Below are 26636 nucleotides of genomic sequence, written 5' to 3'. Positions count from 1 at the left end.
GACTACTATTAATATCAGGTGAAAGCAGTACAAAACATAAATATAACCTAAATATTAAGAGACTATTGTCTGTCAGCTACTGCTGTAAGCCATGTTCAGCCAACGCTAGAAATATTACTGCTCTACACAAAAGTGCACAAACCCGCCTTAGAAACAGATCACAAGTAAGAAGCTCAAGACGACAAGGATGGGATTCGAACCCACACGTGCAGAGCACAATGGATTAGCAGTCCATCGCCTTAACCACTCGGCCACCTCGTCGAGAAAAACAGCCCCTTCAGACATGAGTTGGCGTGCTCAAAATCATCTTCATTCTTGATGGTCATTTTCCTCTTCCACCTGCCATTTCACTATTTTGTTTCAGTGATGTCAATCCACCAGGCATGTCCTGTGCTTCAGTGGCGAGTATAGAGGACACCCTGTTGTACACGGAAAGCACATTGATCTCCTTGGATATGAAAAGTGCCAGATAAAAGCCATTTCTCATCCTGTCTCTTAGTATCGGGGCTGCTAGTGCATGAAAAGGAGGCAACTTGTTCGGCGAGCAGGCTCAGCACACACCGAACGCAGATGTCTCAGAGCGGTGTGTCCAAGTGGCTGTAAGAATAGCGCTCTGCCGGCGCCGTGGTTTAGCTGGTTAAAGCACCTGTTAAATAAAGAGGAAATCCTGGGTTTAAATTCTAGCGTTACCTTTCTTCCTGTCTTGTTTTACAGAACAGATCATTTGGGACACTCACAGAGGGCTTGATTTGGTTTAATGCATGTATTCATTTCCTTTGTGGAACTTTTTTAAATCATATATCTTATGAAAGATGAAATGTGAAATGTTTACCCAAGAAAACATCATCACCGCAGAAATTTAATTTATCTGCAAAACCTTAACTATTTTGATATTTGCAGTAGTAAACAATTGAGTACCAGAGTCAACATTACCGGGAATTTCCAATAATTACCGACATCGGCAACTTCCAAGCAGATAGTTTTCACCCATGGAAATCTATGTTCTAATGGGTGGCGGGAGAATTCATTTATACTCCCGTTGCATCCTCAGCTAAAGTAATTTAAAATACAACACAAAATTGTTTGAGAACTTGACAAGCAAAAACGACAAATCGCCGGAGTTGTATTTCAATATTTTCGGATATTTACCTTAATTTGAATATATATGTTAACCTAAGAGCTGTTCAATATAATGTAATTTTGTTGTACTTTTAAAATATTTTAGCTGAGGATGCGAGAGGGGCTATTACACCTTGCCAAACATCTAAAATAACTGTAAAAAAGGCTGGAATTTTAATAAAACTGGCGATCTAAAGAAAGCTACAATTTGCATTGTACAGTATGCAAAGGAACGAGTAGGTTTATTCCATGCTGAAAAAAGAAGAAAAAAGCACAACATTTCATGCATTGGGTCTTCTTCAAGTGTGGAGAAGGTGTTCTTAGCACACCTGAAGGCTCCACGGACGAAACTTTGTTTTCTTTTTGTAATAAACCTATTACTCGTTCCCTTGCAGCTTACGCATGCTGACGCAGACCCACCTGAATTTGTATGGTTTTATGCTCAATATCCCTCAATATTGAAGGTCAGATCAGGAATTTGAAGAAACTATCAAAGGAGCAACGGCAATAGCAGAGGATGTTGATTTTGAACAAATGTTTGCACCTCAATAATCCAGCAGTCTTCGCTTGCCAGACTTCCTCAAGATATTCGGTGTTCTATACAGAAAATCGAAAATACAGCGCAAATGTGCCAAGAGGGGTGGTCCGAGGCAAAGACTGCGGCAGAGGAGGAATAAACTCCGAACGATGACTCTGTCTAGTATCCGGCCCCTGAAAGGAATCATATTCGCTGAACTGCCCGCCAGCGTGTGACTCTTGCATGAATTTCGCGACGCCTGTGTACTGGTTTACAATTCCGGAATATCAATGGTCAGACGCTTACAATGAGTGATTGTGTTCTGTATTATTTAGAGAATAAAAAAAAAACAGTTTTAAAACTACAGCTTGAATGAAATAAAAAAAAGATTATTTGTTTCTTTGTTGTAACAACTGTGCCAGAGCTATTCAGATACAGTACATCAGAATCGTACCTAAACGTGACTGGACTTTATTGGATTTTAGGAAATATATATTTTTGCCCATCTTCGCCTACGATTATTAATAACTTTCTGTTTTCAGCGTGTTTATTTTTTCTGCCTGTGATCTCGGAAAGAAAGACCCAGTAGCTGTTCATCGAAATATTCCGGGAGTTTTCTGTGGTTTGAGAGGAGTGTACGAAGGTAATAAAGGAGGGAGGACACGCGCACTCAGCACGGGGAGCGCAGAGCAATGAGCCGCGCCCGCAGCTCTCTGAGTCTTTTCTTATATAACCTCTAAGCCCGGACACACAGCGTCTCCAGTCAGAAAACAGCTGACTCTAGCAGAAACTGATCTTCCTGCTTTAGTTAAGGTTATTGGAATCGGTGGTTAATATTAATTGTCTCAGCGGTTGCCTCGGTGAATGATGGATCTTCTCCCTTGCAGGGTGACGGCAAACTTCTTCAGAGAGGGAGTCTCCCAGGTACGGCTTTTCTTCATCAAGAGCCGAGACAACAGAAACAGACTTCAAACTGAAATTAATTACTTCATGAGCGTTTATGACCGTTTTTAAAAAAACTGAGAACAGGCGAAAACGTCATTGGAAATGAGGAAATGTCTGCTGACAGTAAACAGAGCTCATGCTCAGCTGCGGAAGCTGTTGCGCGGAAGACCGGGGTACGTTTCTGTGACAGGGCACTGGTTTAATTTTTTTAACAACCAGACTTCACTTAAAACGTGTTTACTGTGTACTACGTTTCGGAGTAGTTATTGCGGTAGAATATGGAGATCATCTCCAGCTCTGAGCTCAACTGCAACAAGAAATCGTGCTGAACAAAGTCAGAGCCCAGCTGAACGTGTGCTCAAGACTCAGGAATATTGTTGTGGTTCTAATTAGCACGAACTGCAGGGACTTTGGATCAGAAAATTTCGATTTATCTGATCAGTAAATTAAAATGAAGGACACGGTAAAATAGGATTATTACTGTGTCTCTGTCCGGTTTGTATATTACCGAATGCCCCGCACAGTTTAAAAGATACCAGTAAGGACACACAAATACTAATACGATACTTATTGCAAATAGTCCCATAACAAGCACGTCCGGCAGCTGCGGGGTTGAAGGTGAACATGTATCATATTCTAATGGCTTCTGTTTCCATTGATGAATGAGACAGATTCACAAGGAGATCCTTCACACGATTAAGCGAACACGTTGCCTTTTCTGTCTGATGTAGATGTCACGGACGTCCAAAGGGACTAACCGTGGGGAGCAGGAGAGCGGAAAAAGACCCATATGCGTAGCGGCGAGACAGGAAAAAGGCCCAGGCTCATTAGTGCAAAGAGTTCAGGAATGCCGTATAGAAACCTATGCCCTCAGGGAGCGGACGTGGGGCGCCCTGGTGCTAGGCGGTCTCAGGACATCCGAACGTCAATGCTGAGCCAGGACGGAGTGCAAGACCTGGAAATATATAGCCCAAGGGAAAGAGAGGGACAGGAAGGACAGCAGACCGGAAACTAGGGACAGGACAGAGAAGGAGCGCCCTCTGGCTGCAGAGGTTCAAATCCCACTGCTGCCAAATATGAATGTTTTAAGACCTGCAATACAATCAGTAAAAGCGCTTTTTGTTAGGCTGCGGGAGGTGTTTAGAGATAGACTTTCTAAAAAACAGGCTTAACATCAAGGCAGAAAAAATATTTTGTTTTCTCAACAGAAATTCTCTTTGGCACGTTTAGCTTTATGTAGGGAACAACGTCTGCCGAGATCACTTTTGAGACAGTGCACATGATAGTGTACCGGCAAGTACATTTAATATTGGCTGTGGTGGTGAGCTGCTTTTGTTTGTGAAACTTTTAATTCTCACGTTTGTATCTAACTGAATGTCTCTTACATTTTTAAGGACACATAACTACTAATGCATAACATAACATAACTACTAATACTAATACTCATAGTCCCAAAACAAGCACGTCCGGCAGCTGCGGGGTTGAAGGTGAACATGTATCGTATTCTAATGGCTTCTCTTTCCATTGATGAATGAGACAGATTCACAAGGAGATCCTTCACACGATTAAGCGAACATATTGCCTTTTCTGTCTGATGTAGAGGCTACATTTGTGTCAGCAGTACTATACAGGTAAGTCGAGTACACTTTCAGGGGCTGCATCTGTAGCGCTAAGAGGATTGTTAGAGCACAGTTACATTCACCCACCCAATTTATTCTTTGATCATCTAAGAGGATTTTTTTTTACTTTCGCACACGATTACATTCGCCCACACAACATATAATCTCTGAATGTCCAATGGCTCAATAACCCTGTTTTCCCCTGGGAACCACCAGTGTACAGTCCCATCCCATTCAAAAATATAACAGATATTCTCAATTGATATATTCAATTAACAAATATAAAAAGATATTGTGAACAAGAGAGCTCTTATTCTTCATATAGATCCAGGTTTACACAATTAACTTCATGCATACTCGAAGTGCCTGAAGTCTTGCTCTGTTGTTTTAAATATACATCCAAAGCATTTAGTTGTGTTAACTACAAAATTATTTGAACTAATTTAACGTCATATTCAGGAAATTCAGAGAAAGTCTTCAGACTTGTCGTGGCTGTTGAAGAAGCCACCTCTTGAATCTCACCCGGGATTTCTTGAGAGATCGTTCAGCGAGTGAGTCCTCCTTCTGCACTCCGCACTGAGCTGAAAGCTGCACGGACTCCTCACTGTGTGTCATGTACTGATGCAAGTGCTCTCATCTAGATGTGGAGCACAGCGACAAGAACACCTTGAACTTTTTCCATAAGTGAAGGAAAATTCAAAAGAGCATGAAAAGTATGGATCGTATGAAAATCCATGGTACAACTCGAGAAAAAACTGAAGGACTAAACAACGACTTTTGATGATTACAAGAGATTCAAGAAACACAACCATCCACACACAGGCTTGGATCCTGAACGCTTAAGTTAAAAGACAAAGTGAAGGATACGAACTGTAAACTCTCTTCACGTCTTACAGTTTGTGAAATAAAACAATTTCTTACTTTCTTAATAATTTCTTACTACTGATAGACGATTTATTGCATTTGAACAAAATCACAATTACAAACATTTTGGGTTAAACTGTTATTCACATACTCTAGCGGAGAGAAACGTTAGTGTCTTCAGGTGTGTGAGCCCATTTAACAAAAAATAAAAAATAAAAGTTATATGAATTTAATTGTTCTACTTTTTAGGCTTGCATAGCCTTATGAATATTTTGGTTAAATCTTTTTTTCTGTAGTAATTTCAGTTGATATTAATATTAGTCATGATTTACAATTTTCGGACATAATGCTTATGAAGTTTTCCAATACATCCGAACTGTAATTTTGAAATATTATTGCTGAGAATGCAAAGAGAGTACAACGATCAAATTCAATGAGTGAAAATACAACAGTAGTTCACTAAACTGAGTTTCTTCCCTGAAATAATTTGCTAGCTTACAGATGGATTGAGAGTGTGCTTTCCAACTTTTGTGTAACATTTTCTTTTGACAGGGCGGAGTTGTTTTCACAATCTGGGTTATATTAAAAGGAGTAACGTCAGTGTAAAAAAAGCTTTCCTTCTAATAATTTTGGTTTCAAGATTGCAATATAGTGTGAAACATAAAAGCCAGCTTAATAAATCTGTTGCACGTCGTATACAATGGTCTTTCAACTAATAGCCCGTGCAGGGATCAAACCCTAGCTGTTGGTACAGTACGAGTTGCGTAAGGCTCTGCAACATGCAGATAAGAAACTAACCTTTGCTTCTTCATTATATACACAGTGAACTATGTTTGCGAGCCTGCTGCCCTCTACGGGCTCTGTATTTGAATGCGATACGAGACCGGCCGTGGAGAAATAAAGTGTGGAGGGTGTGTACATTAAAAGGCTCATCGCGTCCTTGGGAAGGCTCAAACCACCACCATTTTTGTTAACAGCCGAGCCACAAAGACTCATATACAGCTTAACACTTCTCGGTCTCAGTGAAAGTGATACACTCCGTAAAATTTTTACTACTGGAGTTTTTTACATTCTATACTGCGTTTTCTGAAAGGTACCCTGTGAAAATACGAGTTTTTACGAGAAGGGATGGACATATAAGGTCAGTAGGCTTAGGGAATTGGACTTTAAGGTGAAGACTGTGGGTTCAGCAGCAGCAGAAGAACCTGATCAGTATCAGTTGACTCGCATGTACTTTGAAAACTTAACTTCGGGATTTAGAGTCAGACGTGCTACCATTGCACTATGGGGTACTTAATTAAAAAAAATAGAATAACAATCAGTGTTCCTGGATCTGTTATCGAGAACAACACCTGCACAAGAGCTGCGCATGAAGAATGAAATGTGGTCTGGGAAGAAGATACTCTCTTCAGAAGAGCAGTGCTCCTCACAGGAGAGAATGAAATAAAATAAAAAATTTGCGACATTGATTTTTCTCCATTGGGGGTTTAGAAGGGGTGGAACTGGTGTGACCTCATGGCACAGCGGTAGCGTGTCTAACTCCAAATCCGAAGGCTGCGTGTTCAAATCAGGTCGGGGTCAGTTCTTAGTTTTTCAGGTTCTGCTGGTGCTGAACCCGGAATTCTCACTAGGCGGTTGAGTTCTGTCTGTACATCACATAGATAATCTAAATGAAAGAGCGAATACCCTTGAACACAAGATAAAAGGCACAGTTGACATCTGCGAAACATCACGTCCGACTTGAGAGACAGCTACATCAGAGAATGAAATCCTGGAAGTTTCAGATTCCTTTTTATTACAGGTGTAAACAAACCTGAAAGTTAGGGAGTTTCAGGATACTTTTGTTTTATTAAAAAGTGTCTGATGCCTGTAAATGTCACTTGGACTTGAGCTGGAAAGGAAACAGACCCAGCGTTTGCTTTCAGGAGCACTTCATTACATAATAGACATCTATTACTGAGGAGCTTGAATAACATTTACACGAGCCAGGTAGAAGTCAAACTTACAATCTTATGATCCAAAATCAGACGCGTTATTTATTAAACCTCTTGTACATCATATAACCTGAATTGCACCGTAGTGAGCTCAGTAATACACTACTAGTAATACACCGCCAGGTCTAAAATTTCAAAGTGAGAAACGTGTTTTCTAAAATTTTATGAGTTTTAAAATATAATCTCTTTAAATCAGACAAAGAGTTTATGTGTCGCATTGAAATTCCGATTGATTTAGGATTCAAAGAAAGACTGTTCCTTCCACAACTCATATCACATCCACCAGACTCTCCAACTTCTCCAGACCTTGCTGGGTGAGCATTTGCTCTGGTAAATTAGGTCACATATCATGTTAAATCATTTCTTCTCAACACAACATTTCCTGGTGCACGTTTTCTCTACGAAAAAAAAAAACATTTTTCCCTTGCACGATTTCTAGTTTTGTTATCAAAGCATACAGAAAGAAAAAAGAAATAGTGTTGCAAAAGAACTCTGTCGCTCTTGGTAGATGTCAAAAGTATTGGACATGAAAAATGCCAGATAAAAGGCATTACTCTTCGTTTCTCAGTGGCGGGGCTGCTATGTATAAGAGGCAATTTGTGCTTAAGAGAAGGCTCAGCGCTTACTGAACGCAGATGTCTCCGAGCGGTCTGTCCAAGTGGCTGTAAAAGGACGACAGCAGCAAAAATAGTATTCTACACAGTAAAAGGTGTAAAAAAAATGTATGTATGTATGAAGGCGGTGTGACGAGTCAGGAGGGAGGAGACGCGCATTCCGCACGGGGAGCGCAGAGCAATGAGTTTCACCTGCAGCTCGCCGAGTCCTGTTCAAAATAACCGCTGAGCCCAGACACACAGAGTCTCCAGCCAGTGTTGGAGAATTATAGGGTTAAAGCCCAGAAGTTGAGAGTAGAGTTTGTGTACGAGTATAAGATTAAGGGAATAGGGTTTGGTGCACAGAAGAGGTTTAGGTTTGGTTTTTGTTTGCTTTTGACACATTTGTAACGGCCATGGCGGCCTGTATGGTCGGCATGCGCCGTTATTTTTGCGCGCGTTTGGTGTACAAGAGAGGTGAGGGCTCGGCTCACTCGGGTGATATTTCACGGTTGGACTTTTCAAGGAAGGTGTTACAGAAAGAGTTAAAGGTTAAGGCATTAGATGTCAATTGTTTAATTACTTTGCCGAAGGGAATTGGTTTTGACATTAGTTTCAAATCGGCAAAGTTATTGGAAGAATTTGGGAGAAAAATAGAAGAGAAAAAAGATGTGGGTCTGATTAGAATGTTTGAATGGCAGAAGCTGACGGATCTTTCTAATAGGACTGTGATTGTTCGTATGTTTAATGAGATGGTGAGGAAGGAAGATATTGTGACATGGTTGTCTAAGTATGAACCTCAAAGTCTTGGATGATGATGGGATCTGGAACTGTGCATGGAGAGTACCTGTTTCGTTGCATGAAGACAAAAATGGTTATGGTGGATTTAAACACATTCCTTCTTTGATTGGATTAGGTGAAAATAGAGGCCTTGTGTTCTACCAAGGGCAGCCAAAACTGTGCAGGAGGTGTGGGGAGCTGGGTCACTTTGTGGATGCCTGTACAAAGGTGGTGTGTGGTAAGTGCAAGGAAATCGGACATGCATATACTGAATGTACAAGCGTGAGGAAATGCAATCTCTGTGAGTGTGAAGGTCATGTGTTTAAAGACTGTCCAAATTCCTTCGCAAATAGAACAAAACTGGGAAGACCGATGCAAAAACAGGAAGAGTTTGAGGAGGTATTTAGGGCTGGAGCAGTGGTTCTGGATCAGGAACTGGATGTGGTTGACGTTGAAGAAAGTAGTGGAAAAGAGAGCGAGGGTTCAGAATGGAGTGAAGGGGATGAGGCTGAGGTAGAAAAGAATGATAATAATGTGGAAAGTGAGGTGGACTCTGAATTGAGTGGTAGCATCTCTCCTGATCGTCTGCCACCCGTGGAGACTGAAAGCGCTCAAATGGAATGTACAGAACAGAGGGTGCAGTCTAAAAGGTCTGCTGAGACATCCGATTTAGAAAGTGATCTAACTCCGAGTGGAAAAGTGAGGGAAGATCATTTTCAGAGTCCTCAGATGGCAGGTTCTCCCATGGGATTAGTTCTCTCCAATTCTACTGATCCAGCTTTAGAACTAGAGACTCAAGGAGGGCAGGTGAAGAACCATCCTATTGATGGTGGGGGTGGTGGAGGAGGAGGCAAGGAGAGCAAATGGAAAAAGAAAAAGGTCTGTATAGTAGGTGTCACAGACTGAATGATTCTAGCCAGAGCTTTTAGTCTCCCCTGGTCTAACATTAAGTATGGCTCTGAACATTGTGTCCATAAATGTGAGAAGCATTCGATCCAAGTTAAGGGCAAGGACTATATTATCATTTGTGAGTAATGTAAATGCTGATATTATGTTGTTACAGGAGTGTGGATTACCTTTTAAAAACAGCTATAAGGGTATGGAAGAACTGTGGACATTGGGGCCCATCAATTTGGAGTGGGTCCAATGAGAATAAATCTGATGGTATAGCTGTTTTAATTAAAAATAAGATGGTAGAGGTACGTCAGTACCTTGTAGTGAAACCAGGGAGAGCACTGGTGGTGTATCTGGGTTTCATGAATGTCAAATTTAAACTTTTAAATGTGTATTGTCCGAGTTGCCCACATGACAGATATGTCCTAATTCAGGAATTGAGAGAATATTTTTTTGGGATGGGAACCACTGGTTTTAGCTGGGGATTTTAATTGCCTTTTAGAAAGAGAAGGCAGAATGAGGGGTGAGAGACAGGTCCAATTTGATAAATCAATATTATTCCAAACGGTATGTAAAGATTTTAAACTGAAAGATGCCCTCAAACGTCATAGTCAAGGGAGGGCAGGTTTCACATGGCACAAGTCTAATGGGACCCAAGCCTCACGTATAGATTTTGTTTTGATACGTGATTTTACTTGCACAACTGCAGGCTTAACCCCTGTTTTTTTCTCTGACCATTGTTTACTGTCATGTACACTTGCTATTCCAAAGGCTGTTAATGTGGGGAAGGGTGTGTGGAAGCTGAATATTTCACTTCTGGAGGATGAGGAAGTGAGGAGCAGGTTCAGGGAAAGATATAAGGAATGGCAGTCTTTGTATGACCTGTTTGGCACAAGAGCACAGTGGTGGGAGGAGGTGAAGGAGCGTACAAAAGCATTCTTCATAGAGATGGGGAGGAGAAAACAGGCTAGGATTCGAAGGGTTGAAAACGGATTACAAAAGAGATTGCAGAGATATGTTAAGTTATTAGAAGAGGGGTGGGACTTCAGTGAGGAAATCAAAGAATTAAAGAATGAGCTTTTAAATCTCTCTAGAGAAAAGATTAAAAAAAATCATGTTTCAAAGCAAAGTGAAAGAGCTTGAAGGTGAAAAATGTACAAGATTCTTTTTCAAGAAAAGGGTTGCAGGGAGGGGACTAATGTCAGCATTGAAGGGACGAGAGGGGGTTCTGCAAACTTGTATGGAAGACATGTTGACTGTAGCTGAGGATTTCTATGGGGAGTTGTTTGGAAAGAAACAAGTGTCTAAGGATTTGTTAGAAAAATGTGTGCAAGTTATTCCAAAGAGTGTAAAAGACGATACTGTTTTATCAAAAGGCCTTTCTGTAGAAGAGTTAGTGGAAAGTTTGAAGACCTTCAAAACGGGCAAGACTCCAGGGTTGGATGGTCTACCCATTGAGTTTTACAGGGCCTTTTGGGATATTTTAGCATTGGATCTTTTAACCATTTTTAAAGAATTTGAGTTTTTAGAAGAACTGCCGGACAGCTTTAAGACGGGAGTTGTGATCTTACTATTCAAAAAGAATGATCGCACAGACCTGGCAAATTGGCGACCGATAACTTTATTGAATTGTGATCTTAAACTGCTTTCCAAGTGTTTAACGCTTTGATTAAAATCTGTCCTGAGTGAAGTCATTTATCCAGATCAAGCTTGTGGTGTGGCAGGGAGGAGGATCACGGACAGCCTGATACTGATTAGAGATACCATAGTTTATGCGAGAGAGAGGAATATTGGATTAGCGGTCTTAAACTTGGATTTTGAGAAAGCTTACGATCGTATTTCTTATGAGTATATGTTTAGAGTACTACAAAAGATGGGGCTTTCAACCAGGTTCCTCACTTGGGTAAGGTTATTATATAAGGGTATAGGAAGTAGAATAATGATTAATGGCAGCATGTCAAATGTGGTTAATGTGAATTGCGGTGTTCGCCAAGGCTGTCCGTTATCCCCACTCCTTTTTGTTTGCTGCATAGAACCACTGGCACAAGCCTTAAGAATGGAGAATGGGATTGAAGGCATTAAAATCCCTGGGAGTGGGGCCCAAGAGGTGAGAACTGTAGTATACATGGACGATGTAAATGTTTTTTGTACAGATTTTAAGGGGGTCAGAAATAGCTTGGAGGTGACAACCCAGTTTTGCGGAGCATCAGGGGCCAAGCTGAATAAAAACAAATGTGTGCTGATGCAATATGGAAACTGGAGTGAAGAGGAAAATGTGGGAATCACAATTCGTAGAGATGAAATAAAGATCTTGAGAATAAACTTTGACAGAAATGGGATGGGGAGTAGGAATTGGGAGAGGGTGGTAGGGAAAGTCAAAAGCAAGATCGGTCTGTGGAGTTTACGGGAATTAACAATGGAAGGCAAGGTTTTAGTTGTCAAGACTGTAATTTTACCATTACTGTTGTTTGTCAGTGCTGTTTTTATGCCATCAAGGTCTGTTTTACTGGTTTTAAAGAGGGCTATTTTTTATTTTTTCTGGAGGTCAAAATGGGAGAGAGTAAAGAGGGTGGTTGTAGAAAAAAAGGTGGAAATGGGTGGAAAAGGCATGCCTGAACTGTTCACTTTCCCTAATGTACAAATATGTATCATTATATTTGTCTTTAGCGGTAGGGAACAGGGGGAAAGTATCCTTTATGTCTCGCTTTTTGTGTGGTTTTTATTTAAGGACATTGAAAGTTTTAGAGATCCCTTTAACAGCACCTGTTGCTTTTAACCTCCCATATTCTTATTTTATCATAAAGAAATTTTTAAGGGAACAGAATTTGGAGAATGAGGCACTGGATGTGTTGACAAGTGCAAGACGGTTGGAACTTGTTGTGCAGGGTAGAGGTGCAGTATGTCACATTCGTGGCCTCGTGGCTGGGGATCCCAGCCATGTTTGGAAAAGGGTTGGCCACACAGTTTTGTTGAATAGACACAGAGATATGTGCTGGTTGATTGCACATGAAGTTTTACCAACAAGGGCTGTGATGCATTCGAGAGGCATGGGGAAGACATCAAGGTGTCCAGTGGAAGGATGCGGACAAGAAGAATCCATCCGGCACGTCCTGTGGGACTGTGGCATCGCAAAAGAGGTGTGGACATTGGCTAACAGCTGGATAAGGTGCTTTCTGGCTTTCGGTATAAGTGACCCCCAGGTAGTGCTCTATGGACATGGACTTGAGAAGCTATCAAAATCGGAAGAAAGCAAAGCCTGGCAGGTCATCTGTTGCCTAAGGGAAGCTTTATGGAAGACTAGAACTACATTGGTATATAGAATGGAAAAAACCCTGCCTCTGTCAGTGATACAGAAGGCTGTGTCTTATTTGAGAGACTACATTTTGATCCACCGGAGAAGATTTGGGGAGAAAGAGACTGAGAGGGTCTGGAAGTTGACATTATGGCCCAAGCATGTTGCAATCAAGTGGTGATGGATCACAGGTCATGTTTCAGCAGGTCATGTTGGAAACTTTTTTTTGTGATGCCTCTTGCCTTGCACAAAATCTGTCTAGTGTTTTTATTCTTCGCTTTTGTATCTTATTTAATTTTATGTAAGAACTTAATAGTGTAAATTGTTATTGCTTGTGTATCAATAAAAACTTTAAAATTTAAATTTTCCTTTTGAGCAGAAGCTGGGTTTCTTCCTCTAATTAAAGTTATTGGAGTTGTGGTTACTGTGCTAGACCGTCGGGAATAGCGCTTTTATTTATTTTTTCTGCCAAACAGTCTGCTGTATACGTGAAATAAAGATGAGTGCTTTCTTGATACTTCACAAGAGTATACATACCTCACGAGCTGTATTAAAAAAATGAATTGGAAGAAAAGCAATATGGCTGGAGTTTATAGACTGTGATGCAAATATAAGAGTAGGAAAGGTGGGGACTAGTTCAGGAGCACAACCGCCCCTCCCCATCCCATTCTCCCAGTAGGGTCTGTTGTAACCCAGTGTGAAATTCAGCTCCTTGCAGTTCAGCTTTTGATCACTCAGCTGAGAAGCCCTGGGAATATGGGGCAAATACAGGAGATACCAACCAGCCTGGAGGGAGAGTTTTTATTCCCAAGGGCTGACTTGTTTTACAACAAATAAACAAAAACCTCTGTTCTGCTGCTCCAGACTTGTTCCACTGGTTTATCTTGTCTCTTGTTCAGCCAGAATGTGACAAATTGTGATCCCTTAATGGAGGAAACTTTAGCTTTTGTAGGTAATTATACCACTTGACAGTGTTACAGGTGTTGGCGGGGGGGAACCCCAGTGATCTCACAGTCTTACATAGACAATGGCCAGTCTGCACAAACCTCCAGTCAGCACAGCCCTGACCCCTGTAGTGTCACCCAGGTCTTCACTGTGGGACAATGATTATCCAGGAAAACTGAGGAATGTATTCCAAAGCAGTCAATGGAAGTATGTGATTAAAAAAGTCAAGTCTTGATAAGTAGAGTATACTATCTATTTACTATACTTTTACATAGTGACAAACAAATTTCAAATCCACCATGAACACATGCAGCATATTAAAGATGGGTCTCTGCAGTGCACAGGAATCTCAGTTCACTTATAAAAACTTTAGCTAATAAACTGCCTGAAATGTCTTTTTTTTACTACTTGTTCTTTAAGGTACTAACTCATTGACATTATGTAGATCAAAATAAGACTATTCACAAAGAAAATGTTATCTAAAAATAAAAGTTATATGAAAAATTAATCACAATGTATCATGCCAAATAATCTCTAGTAATCAAGAGCAATTAAGAAAAGAAAACAAAACCATCTTTTGAGAATGACGGATAGAAATGTAAACACACACACTTACACCTGGGGCCAATTTTACCAGAAACCAATTAACCCACCAATGATCTTGGACTGATGTCTGAAAACCAGAGCAAACAGTACAATATTAAAGTACTACAGCTATTAGTAGAACGGATCTAGCTTCTCAATATAATACTTATGTCTGAACTTCATAGAATGGTAACACTTCAATCTTTCAGATTCAATGTTTTTCACAACATCAACAGCTGAGAACAGACCGTCATATACCTTTATCCAGTGGTTTTCAGAGCAGAGACATCCATGTGAGCAAGGGTTCTTTCCCTATGGCCAAACATAGAGAATCACTGTTAAAACTTGAATTCAACCTCCAGTGTCAGCTTTTGAAGTGCTGACCATCACCCATCTTCTGGCTTCCAGATGCAGGTGTTAATGGATATTTCTTGTCGTCTTTTTCCCCCCATATGCTCTTCTCTGTATCATTAAGTACTTCTGGTTCATCTCATGTACCTCGTGGCATCTTGGCTGGTGGTGAATGGCAGGCGGCCGCTATAAAAATAACATACCTATTAATATGATTATGTTGAAGAAAAAAACAAAACAATACAACTGTGTTTTGCACTTCACAATTTATCACAAGCTTGTCATCTGATTTAGGCTGCTATTCCTGTGAAAAATGTCCTTTGTTTAAGAAAAATATTTAATTTGAAATATTTAGATTTTAAATATAAACCACTGACAATATGTTCTAAGAAGTTGCAAGATAGCTTTACAACTATGTTGTCCTTAATCTATTCAGAAACTACCACTAAAATTGTAAGAAATTGTTCTCTAGACTCATCTTGTGGGCTCTGTTCTCAATTAATTGGATAGGTGTCGTTCATGAAGTCCAGTACTCCGTCGATCTCTCTCTTACCAAGAGACTACCCATCTAACGCTGCTGGGAAACTACGGTGCCTGGTCTGGGAATGCTGTGCTATTCAGATTCTGTCAATAAATTTCAAAAATGGTTCACCTCTCAAAACTTTTTTTTTTGTTTACACTATGTGGCATTTCTTTGCAGTAACAATTGAGTGGGATAGTTATTTGCCTTCTATGCTCTTCTGAAAATCATGCATCTTTTTGCCAGTCCCATATCCCTTCCTTATAGCCTTGCTAATGAGAATGAGAAATGCAATTTTTAAGACAATAACACAAACATAATTCTAACATTAATTTCAAGCTACAAGAAAATGAATATCTTCAGAATATGCCCTTTAATATACTTACTAAGTTTCTTTTTTGGAAATGGTCAGTGATCCAACCACTCCTGAGCTTGTCCTTCACCTTGAAATGTTGAGGGAAAAGAGCTCCTTTTTGATTACAACAATGTCACTTTCTGTCACAGACAGAATTATGACAGGCTGTTCATTTATTATAAATGACCCTCTTAAAGCCTTGATGTTGTCTTTTCTCTTTGGATTTATCCACCTTCTGATAGTCTCCATATCCGTGAGGCAGGCACAGTGTTCTTCACGAGCATCAATGCACAGTTTTTGTGCAGGTCCATCAAAAAAAAAATATATATATATCTCTCCCTCTGCCATCTGTGTCGTTAGGGCTTTAGTGGCTGTCTCTGTGATGACCTTGCCAGGATAATCACACACCACATCTCCTTTCTGGAAACCTGGAAGTCACAACCTTCTTGCCCTTCACAGGATTCTCGGTGATGCTCAGGCCTCTCTTGGTTTGACGCTTTACTATCTTTTTAAGTTGCTGGTCATTTGGTGGTAGCCCTGTGTTAGGCTTCAACTTCTCAAGCACTTCAGACACTGTTGATGCATTGGCTGACCAGTCCATCTTTTCAATATAGTAGGTTACCTGGCAACTATCTAGTGTTAAGATCTGGAAGGAAAACTACAATATAAATCCTCAGAATATGTTCCAAACTTAGTGTTTGTCAGTGAAGATAATTGATTTGTAAACTTGCCATTAATGGTCTGCAGACATGTAAATCCTGCAGTGGTTGTAGTGGATCTTGGCCTTGATTCACTGTTGTAAAAACTTAAATAAAATATCACAGGTCTCTGTAACACAATGTCAACACATAACTGAAAGGTTGCATTGTATTCAAACTTATTCTATAGCAGGTGTGCATTCTTGTGCAGGGTCTGATTGCTCCCCTGAACTTAAAAAAAGGAATAATTGTTGTTTTGTGAGGTATTGATTTTGAGATCGTGTTGATGCTTACTAAACACCTTCTTCTGCGAAGCCTTCAATTACTTCAATTGCTGAGCAGATGTTGGGATGTGTCAGCATTCTATAATAGTTCTCCACGGTCACATTGGAATGGGCTAAATAATCCACCACAATGTTCTTCTGTGCATTGGTGGAAGCGGTGGGGATGTCACCGGGAGGGCAGGAGGGGTGCCCAAGTGAGTCCTTTTAAAACAGAATGATGGCTCAGCTGCAATTGCACTTAGGTGCAATAGTGATGGCATATTATGACAGTGCTCCCCACAAACAATTATATATATATAGCAAAACAAAAAAAAAAACCCAACAAAATAGAACTAGTACACACGCACAAAAAACAAACCCTTTTTCTAAGAAGAAGTCTCTAAGAAGACCAGGAGTCCTACCACACGTAGGTCCTATCAGCTCCACCCTGCAGCTATAGCGAGACTAAGCTGTCAACCCATCGGCTGGCTCATGTTTTTTTTACTGAAGTCCTGGTGTCATAAGGGAGGACACGTAGCAACTGCTCCAAAATTATGGCCTCGCCAATCTCCTCTTTGGAACACTGTTTAGGGCGAATCCATCTTCTGTACAGACCCCTCAGGCGGTAGTAGGTTTCCATTGGCATTTCTCCTGGAAAAACTGGTCATCCTGAAGAGCTGTCTGTATGTTTCTGGGGATATGTCAAATTTAGTAAGTAGCGCCTCCTTCAGGTCACTGCATATGTTAGATCGGTCTTCATCCATGGCACTGTAAGCCTCCAAGGCCTTGCCTGTAAACAGAGGCACTAGCCGACAGGACCACTTCCAGGTTCTGGCCATGCGCTCAAATCGCAGGAGATGTCCTCACCTTGCTGGTAGGGGGGCATCTTAGGCTCTTTCTGGAACATGCCCTCTGTTGAAGCACGTGTAGCAGACATGGGTATTGAACTTGGCGGAGCTTGGTCCTGACCTGATGTCACTGTAGTGCGTTGTCGTGGAGCCAGTGTAGGAAGAGAAAGCCGTGGACTTTCTGCTGTCTCCATGCTTCCTGGCGATGCTCCCTGAGCCTGCGATGCCGGTACAATTTAGATCTCTTAAAGAGAGGTTTTAAGTCCACATAGTCTTCAAACAATCCCTCCTCTCTCTTTTTTGCCCAGACAGAAAGTCTCGGAGCAAGCTCGCCATCTCCCCTTGAGGTTCTGTCTTGGACGCATGTCTTACACCTGTTACTTATTGAGAGGTGACTCTAGGTTGAGCTCCCAGCTCTTCACAGCATTCTTCTTCCTCTGATGAGGCCACCGTGTCCCAAGGCTCATCTGCTTTGAGCTGTTGCAGTGCCTTTCCTTGTGAATGAAGGTCTGCCCGTTTTCTCCAGGGATGCACTGTCTTGCGACTATCCATCCCACGTTTTTTGCTGCCATCTCTACCTCAGGGCTGGTAATGAATGGCAGGTGGCATCTACAAAATAAACAAGCAAGCATCTGTGATTGTTTCCAACCCACAGAAATTGAAGTAATATATTATTCTGCTTACTTCTCATGCAGTCTTCTCAAGTCGTTGGAAGGACTGTGAATTGGCCCTCCCGCAGATGAACTGAAAAACTTCTCCGTCTCCTTACACAGCTGCTGACCTGGGCATTACAGCGCAGTTTAGTGAAGTAAAGATGAAACATCTGATAAAACACAAATAAAATGCAATTAAGGTGCATTCCAGATTTTCTTAAATACTGTTCATGATGGAAGCTATGGAGGTGGAGGTCTTTTGCTCTGTATTGACATGGATTTTAATGGGCTTCTATGAAATTGGCTGTGGTGTGAGTGAGTCCTGTGATGGACTGGTGTCACATTATGGGTGATACAGTGCTTTGCACCCACTGCTTGCCAGGATGGTTTCAGTTCTACCACAACCCTAAATCGAGTGGAGGGGTATATTAATGTACCCATCAACTTGCATGTTCCTCTTCTTCACTCAATGCAAAGGAAGCCAGCTGCTGTTTGAGGTTTTGTGCTCTTTAACAGCAATTATGACCATTTTTGTGCCCACTTGTTGAAACAACACTTTCTTTACATTCATTCCTAGACCTGTAATAGCGAGAAAATAAAAATGAATACACCAAACTGTAAAAATCCCAAATATGTAATTTATTACTTTTGTTGTATGAAAGTATCCTTACTGTCATGTTCTTTACCACCCCTGGGTGCTGCAGGTGCTTCAGCTGGAGAAAGGCCTGCAGGTAATACAGTACAAGAAGCTGCTCAGGCAAGGTGATGTCTTGCCCAGTCTGTGCAACACATCTCTCTTTGCAACCATCAACACCTTCCAGCAATCTTTCGTACTTGGTTCTGGACTCTGCAACTGTCTATATCTGTGGGAGAAATTAATGCTCATAAACTTTTTTTGTATTCAAATTAAAAGTACAACTGAAAGAAGTTTTAAAATGAAAATGACCTATTTCTAGTAATCTCTTAGCAACATTCTTACTGTTTTTCTTCTGAATATCCTTTCCTTTTTCTTTCTTTCTGTCTCCGTCCAGTTGGGGTTGCTTTCCAGTCCCATGGCTCCTGATGTACCTGTGTTGTGCCAGTCGGGTTCAGATGGTGTTACCCGTTTCCCCCACATAGGTCACCCTGCACTTTTTGCACTGGATGCTGTTGCAACTTGCAAAACTTAAATTTCTTTAGTTTTGTTGTTTTGGATCATTGTTTTCTGTTTATGAAATGTTCAGCTCTTGGTGTATATGATCTGTTTTGTACAGGTTTTAGCTTGCTTTGGACTAAATACAGCTGAAGTTTTTTGGTATTTTTTGTATGCAGATATGATTTTGTGCTCCCTTTTGTGTTTTCTAATATAATGGTGATTGTAGACTTTAGTTTTTGGTTGGTGTTTATGCTGAGTTGGGAATATGATGTGATGAGGGGGATTTTTCTGTCATCTGGAGTTTTTCTGCTTAGAAATGTTTGGGCCACATTTTTGAGGAAACTTTGTGTGTATCCGCTTGGGTGTAGAGCTTGGAAGAGTGTGTATTTGGCTTCCTCAAAGTCTTGTTGTTGTGTACAGATTTTGTGGAAGTGTAGGAGTTGTGATTTTGCCAGTCCTTTGAAAGTATGCTTTGGGGGAAGCTATCCTTGTGCAGTAAGCCATGTGTGTCTGTATCTTTTAAAAATACTTTGTAAAAATAAAATAATAATATATATATTATAAAACATTATATAAAAAATGTCCTGTTTGTCTGTTGTTGAAGGAGGAACCCTTGTATGTGGTGGTGTCTAGGAAGCCTATCTGGCTGTCATGCTTGGTGTATTTGAATTTAATGGACCTGTGTTGTGTGTTGTGGGCGTTAATGATTTCTTGAAAAGTGCAATTTGTGATCTTGATATGTGCTGCCTATATGGTTATTGGCAGCACTCTTGCACAGTGGTGCAGTGGTCAGTATTGCTGCCTCAGCCTTGGGGCCCTGGGTTCAATTTGAGGCATCAGCTGAAGACTGATCACAGATGCCTGGGACTCTCGTATATATGCTGTGGCTCTTTATTTGAAGAAGATTTTATCTGGAATTTTGTGTCTGTTTAGAGGAGTCTTAGGAAGCTGTCTGAGTTCTTAGTACTTAGTACTTAGTTTTGTTCTCCCTGTGTTCAAGTGGGTTTCATCTGGGAGCTCCAGTTTCCTCCCACAGTCCAAAAACATACTGGTAGATTAGTTGGCTTCAGGTAAATCTGGACCTTGAGTTAGTGCGTTTGTGTCGTTGCCCTGTGATGGACTGGTGTCCTTTCCTGGGTGCATCCTGCCATGCGTCTACTGCTTGCAACGTTTTAAACTGAAATGACAATCTTACTATTTTTACAGTTTTAAATTAACATATACAAATGTATATTGAAGTAGTTTAATTCAGGTGGGGAGCTGCATCAGCATGTGTAATCTGAAATGGAACAAGTAATAATAGGTTTATTCCATGCAAAAAAGAGAAGATAGAAAATACAACTTTTTTTCAGGTGCGAGAAAGACGGGGAAGAAAGCAAAGACTAAACAGCACAGAAGAACAGAAGCTGGTAGAGAGAAGGAGGCAGGAGGGGCAGAGATGCCACTCAGGAAGTGCAAAGTGGAGAGGGTGAAGAAAGGTGTGAAGTCAAAACCTGCAAGAGGTTAGCGTAGATTACATGAAAATAAGTTAGTCATTGAGAGAAGGGTGAACCTAGTTTCACGATGAGTTTAGTTTCTGTTGTCTTTCTGCTATGGAGTTGAGAAACCATTCTTTGAGAACAGAGACCGAGAGCTTAGTGTGATCATGGCCATTTGAGGTGAAATGAGAAACTACAGACTTGGAAATATATTTAACCTTCACAGCCCTAAGATGTTCTCTGTAGCATTCTCCTAGTCTCCTTCTAGTTTCCCAAATGTAGATAGCTGGGCATTTTTTGCAAGAGATACAGTAAATGAGGTTGCTGGAGATACAGGATGTCATCTGGGTGATCCGAAATTCACCTGAGGTGCCCTGAATGAGCGTGTTAGATCTGTATTTGCAGGTGCCAGGTGGGGTTGATTGTCGAGGGAGCTGTGACCAAGAAGTTTATGTAAATTGGGTAATCGGCGATAACAGATGATTGGGCGTTCAGAAAAAAGGGTACCGATGGAGTGATCATCATGTAAAATGGAGCAGTTGCTAATGATGATCCTGGGGATAGAAAGTGTGTTAGGGTGGTAGGGAAGCATCAAGGGAATGTGGTTGCGATTCCTGATCGAGTTGATGATCCAAGGGCTGTTTGTGGGGGGGGGATGTATTTTGAGTGCTTGGTTCTGGAAATCCAGAACCAAGAAGAATTTTTAAGGTCTTCTAATTACATCAACTCGTGCAATGAGTTAGTCACTCACTTTACTGGCTATACACCATTTATCAAAGAGAATTCCATTTTCTCTGGCAAATTCAACAACAGTTTGGCTTGACTCTTTATGATGATTTCGAGATCGTTGCCTATAAGCTTCAGGAACCAGTTCATATGCACGTAGGATTGCAGCCTTCACAGTATCATAGTGCAAACTTTCTTCTAAAGAAAGTGTAGAGCAAAGTTCCTGAGCTTTGCCCACTAGTCTACACTGCAAAATCAGTGACCAGACCTCCTTAGGCCAGCAAAGCGATGTAGCAATTCGCTTGAATGCACCAAGGTATGAATCAAATTCCATCTCCCTAAATAGAGGGACTAAAGCAATATGCTTACTTGCATCGAAGGTGGTCGAGTTGTGGTAGAGAGAGGCTAGAGGCCTTGGAGTGAGTCAGCTGCACAGCTGGACCATTCCTTCTTGCTTCCAGTTCAAGCTGTCAGAGCTTAACCTCTTTCTCCGCCTCGATCTCCATTTTTCAAATTGCATGGTGCAATATAAATTCTGCCTGGTGTGCCTGAGCTTTTTTTCTGCACCTCCATATGAAAGTAGGGCCAAACACTTTCAGGCTAGTCTTGCTTTTTGACCCAGTGGAAACTGGAGAGAATGGTTCAAAGGGAGGTAATGTGACCTTGATCTCTGCCTCCGCTAAGCCTTCAGCCACCCCCTGCACCTCATCCTGTTTTTCCAAAGTCCAAGCAGGTTTAGCACCAGCCCCAGGAGAACCAGCATCCTTGCTCGCTAGTACAAGAAACTAACTCCACCAACCTATCCATCACAGCTCTCTTGACGTCCCTTTTAATAGCTTGTGTCGATACCTGAATCAGGAAGTGATCGGCAATTTGGAGCAATTGGTCCTTCCTACACTTGTCCAGCAGCTTTAAAGGTAGGTTCCACAAACTTTCGGAAATCAAATGTAGCCATAATTACCTTGCCAAAAAAACACAATCCAAAACTCAGAATTCTATACCAGTCCTTATTCCAAAACAAATACCAAATGATGCAAACCAGTCCCAAAATGTACAAAAGTACAAACATCAATATTCTGCAACTGAAAAAAAATCCTTAGGACAGGAATTTGAGATATATCCCAGATGAGCCCCCAACAATGTTACGACCCCAAGTGTCTAGGGGTAAAGGGGTTTTACATTTAGGATAATTTTTAGAAGCAGGTGGGTTCTGGCGAGGGACTAGGAAGCGTGATAACAAGGGTCGGTGCAAAAGTGATCTTAAGTTGAATAAGTGACTGGATGTAATTGGACACTAACACACAGGGTAAGGGAACTAGAGTGGTGCCAAAGAAAAGAAATAAACAAAATGGAGCTGGCTAAGAAAGTGAGGGAAAGCTAAACTGACTACAAAAGAAAACCCAAAACACATGGTCTTCAGCGTCTTCAACACCTCAGCTAACCTCCACTGACTACCCAAAACCATACAAGACAAATGGCACTCACCCGTACTAAACTAGTGTGACTAATACAAGAATCAACTATTTGTATGCAAAGTGCCCAACAACCTGAACTAACCCTATACACAAAGGTTCACACAAATACACAAGTGAACTACAAATTACGAATACAAATGAGAATAGACAAGTAACAGGCTACAAAAGAACACAGAGGTTGATACAATAAGTTTGGGCAAGGTAATGACAAAATAAGGATATCTCAAACGAAAATACAAAGAGACGAACAGAAACCAACAAAACAACAAAGCCGAAGCAAAACCAGAAGCGAAGCGAAGCCCAAAGCCAAGTGGGACCGAAGTCAAACAAAAGGCCCCTTCCTTCTAAAAACCTCCATGTTTTATACTGAATAAGATGAGTTGTGATTGGTCAAGAAGCTAATTGAAGATAGTGTCATACGGAAACAATGGTGTAATGATCGACCAATGGTGGGAGGGAGAACAATCAAAGTCAGAAGTGTGGAACAAACAACAAAACACACAGACCACACACTGGGACGTAACATGTACGCTCCTTCACCTCCTCCCACCACTGTGCTCTTGTGCCAAACAGGTTGTACAAAGACTGCCATTCCTTATATCTTTCCCTGAACCTGCCCGTCACTTTCTTATCTTCCAGAAGTGAAATATTCAGCTTCCACACACCCTTCCCCACAGTAACAGCCGTTGGAATAGAAAGTGTACATGACAGTAAACAATGGTCAGAGGAAAAAAAACAGGGGTTAAGCCTGCGGTTGTGCAAGTAAAATCACATATCAAAACAAAATCTATGCTTGAGGCTTGGGTCCCATTAGACTTGTGCCATGTGAAACCTGCCCTCCCCTGACTATGAAGTTTGAAGGTATCTTTCAGTTTAAAATCTTTTCATACCGTTTACAATAATATTAATGATCTATCAAATTGGACCCATCTCTTGCCCCTCATTCTGCCCTCTTTCTAAAAGGCAATTAAAATCCCCAGCTAAAACCCACTGTTTCTCATCCCAATAAATAATCTCTCAATTCCTGAATTAGAACATATTTGTCATGTGGGCAACTCAGACAATACACATTTAAAAGTTAAAATTCATGAAACCCAGATACACCACCAGTGCTCTCCCTGGTTTCACTACAAGGTGCGGACGTACTTCTACCATCTTATTTTAAATTAAAACAGCTACACCATCAGATTTATTCTCATTGGACCTACTCCAGATTGATAGGCACAATGTCCACAGTTCCTCCATATCCTTATAGCTGTTTTTAAAAGGTTAACCCACATTTCTGTAACAACACAATATCATTTATATAATTTACCTTACTCACAAATGATAGTATAGTCCTTGCCCTTAACTTGGATCGAATGCTTCTCACTTTTATGGACACGATATTAAGAGCCATACTTATAGTAGGACCAGGGTAGACAAAGCTCTGGCTATTATCATTCAGTCGGTGACACCTACTATACAGGCCTCCCCCCACCATTTGCTTTCTTGTCTCCTCCTCCACCACCCCCACACTCCATAGGATGGTTCTCCACCTGCCCTTCTTGAGTCTCTGGTTCTAAAGCTTGGTCAGTAGGATCACATATCTGAGATATCTAAACCCCTGGGAGAACCTATCTGAGGACTCTGAAAATTCTTCCCTCACTTTTCCACTCAGAGTTAAATCATTTTCTAAATCCAATGTCTCAGCAGACCTTTAGACTGCACCCTCTGTTCTGTACATTCCATTTGAGTGCTTTCAGTCTCCACAGGTGGCAGGCGATTTGGAGAGATGCTACCAATCAATTCAGATTCCACCTCACTTTTTGCAACATTATCATTCTCTTCTACCCCACCCTTATCCCCTTCACTCCATTCTGAACCCTCACTCTCCTTTTCACTAATTTCTTAAACCTCAACCACATCCAGTTCCTGATCCAGAACCACTGCTCCAGCCCTAAATACCTCTTCAAACTCTTCCTGTTTTTGCATCGGTCTTCCCAGTTTTGTTCTATTTGCAAAGGAATTTGGACAGTCTTTAAACACATGACCTTCACACTCACATAGATTGCATTTTCTCACGCTTGTACATTCAGTATATGCATGTCCAATTTCCTTGCACTTACCACACACACCACATTTGTGCAGGCATCCACAAAGAGACCCATCTCCCCACAACTCCTGCACAGTTTTGTCTGTGCTTGGTAGAACACAAAACCTCTATTTTCCACCTAATCCAATCAAAGAAGGAATGCATTTAAAACTGCCATAGTTTACTCTCCATGCACAGTTCCAGATGCCATCATCATCCCAGACTTTCTGAGGTTCACCTTTCACTAAACAATACTTAGACAACCATGTCACTATCTTCCTTCCTCACCATCTCATTAAACATACGAACAATCACAGTCCTATTAGAAAGATCCATCAGCTTCTGCCATTCAAACATTCCAATCAGACCCACATCTTTTTTCTCTCTACTTTTATCCAAAACTCTTCCAGTAACTTAACCAACTTGAAACCAATGTCAAAACCAATTCCCTTCTGCAAAGTGATTAAACAGTTAACATCCAACTCCTTAATCCCTAACACGTTCCTTGAAAAGTCCAACCGTGAAATATCACCCGAGTGAGCCGAGCCCTCACCACTCTTTCTGTATAACACCAAACGTGCGCAAAAGTAACGGCACCATGGCCGTTACAAATGTATCAAACTCAAATGTATCTCAACTTCTGGGTTTAACCCTTCACATCTCCAACACTGGGTAGAGACTCTGTGTATCTGGACTCAGCGGTTTAATAGGACAGGACTCAGGGCGCAGCAGGTGCGACTCATTGTTCTGCTCCTCCCTCCACACGCCACCGCCTCCCTACTCCCCAGCGGCAATAACATCTCCATTTACTACATTTATTCTTCCCTCTTAACCCAGAAAACAGATGCGGGCTGGAGGGGCTTAAATACTGCACCCTGCCCCACGGTAGGGCGTCTGATGTTGAGTTTAACACGTGCAGCGGCGCTTGTAATTATCGCCCTGCTGCTGGTACTGATTAGTTCTCTTAGGGGGTGGTCTGAGCGGGTTGGTGGTCGTGACAGCGAGCACATCTGGGTCCAGACTTCCGAAAACTCCTAAAAGTGAATTTCTAGATTCCTGAAAGCCATGTTAAAGTCCCCCATCTGTTCGTTTCAAATGCATAAATTAGAAGAGTTCGGGTATGTTTCTGATGTATTTTAATAGTTTGGCACTGTGCCTTGTTAAATATGTTACAAGTAAAGTTTATCAACTTCATATTCAAGCGAGGTTTTGCTTGGATGCAAAAACATTATATGATATCTATAACACACGTGAAGAGTGAATCTGAATTAATCAGAATGCCTCGCTGCACCAGAATTGTTATTTACGTATTTTTAAAATACATCTTGTGCATCTGAAGACAGAATAAAACCCGGAACAGTAAAAGGACGACAGACCCTTAAACTGTCTGGTGATATTGCTGCACAAGATCAGAATAAAACACGTTATTGTAAAAAAGTTAAAATTCGTGAATGAGTTTTTTTATATGAAAAAAAAAACATTTACTATGTATGCATTTAACTTACTTTTATAAAAAAACATTACAGTACGGTTGATGAAAATTGTTGGTCAGCACTCTTCTATGAACTATACTCTACCAGCCTTTTAAGTCATGTGTCAGAAATATAAAATATATTTCTTTATAAAATTTGCTCAAGCTCTACGAAAAAGAAAAAAAATGTGTTTATAGTCCCATATTATCTTTTTTTTTTTTCTATGGGCTCTTGCGGAAAGGATTCCTGATTTCCTAATAACATAGAAATGTGTCTCTCTTGCCTTTTGGTGACCAAATGATCAGTTTAGTGTAGAAAAGAGCACTGTAAAACCCTGTCAGGCGTGCAAAACGTATAATAAAAGAGATCGCTTTGTTTCTGCCCACTTTCGCACTGAAGCCCTTTGGTGTTTTAAGAGAAGGTGATAACCACTACACTGCG

The 26636-nt window shown here is 41.0% G+C and overlaps 1 protein-coding gene and 1 non-coding gene across 2 annotated transcripts in view; one reads left to right on the top strand and one right to left on the bottom strand.

Annotated features, from left to right (window-relative positions):
* LOC148671543 (scavenger receptor cysteine-rich type 1 protein M130-like) overlaps window positions 1-26636 on the top strand; it is a 401186-nt gene that overhangs the window by 207285 nt on the left and 167265 nt on the right. The window lies entirely within an intron of this gene.
* Window positions 180-261, bottom strand: trnas-gcu (transfer RNA serine (anticodon GCU)). The gene has a single exon. It is a non-coding gene; the product is annotated as a tRNA-Ser (tRNA).

The sequence above is a fragment of the Lepisosteus platostomus genome, chromosome 5 (genome assembly GCF_059453375.1).
Source record: "Lepisosteus platostomus isolate fLepPlt1 chromosome 5, fLepPlt1.hap1, whole genome shotgun sequence".
Classification (NCBI taxonomy): Eukaryota; Metazoa; Chordata; class Actinopteri; order Semionotiformes; family Lepisosteidae; genus Lepisosteus; species Lepisosteus platostomus.
This window is presented reverse-complemented; position numbering and strand designations above follow the sequence as displayed.